Raw genomic sequence first — 690 nt, forward strand, 5'->3', positions numbered from 1 at the left:
TTTTCTTGTGTGTGACCCATTGGGTTCCATACTTAGCCAGCAATAGGTGTGAGTGCGAGTTGACCCAACTTGATTAGAACTCTTCTAATCGATTTAAGTCCAAACTGCGCGAACCCGAACTTAACAATTAGAATCCTTTCTAATTGGTGATCGAATTAAACTCTTTAATTCGATCAAACCTATAAGACAAGATTGACGTCTAGCAACGTGTCATGTCTACCCGGAAAATATGAATTTGGTGAAATACCAAAAATACCCTTCAGTGGCAAGTTACCATGCAATTCAATCCTTTAATCAAACTGCATCCCAAATATGTATATGAGTATGAATATATGTCAAACTCAATTTTATATTCATATTTTTTCAATCTTTTAATGATAATTCAAATAATGAAACATTAGAAACTCTTTCTAATTTTCATTCTGCTTTGATCAAAGGCTTCCTGAATTATCATATGATTAGAATAAATAGGATGCTATCTTCTCTTACTAGAAGTGATTAATTCCTTGTTGACCTACTCATAATCTTCGTACACAATCCACCATATCCAGAAGACCTCGTACATAACTTATTGTCATGAATGAGTGTAAACCAAAACATAGGTTCATGTGCACAAGATACCATGGTGATCTCAGGTCAAAGGATCAGTTGCACAACTCCCACTAAGAGAATCATCTTTTGACATGTAAG

The sequence above is a fragment of the Phoenix dactylifera genome, unplaced genomic scaffold, assembly GCF_009389715.1.
Source record: "Phoenix dactylifera cultivar Barhee BC4 unplaced genomic scaffold, palm_55x_up_171113_PBpolish2nd_filt_p 001169F, whole genome shotgun sequence".
Lineage (NCBI taxonomy): Eukaryota > Viridiplantae > Streptophyta > Magnoliopsida > Arecales > Arecaceae > Phoenix > Phoenix dactylifera.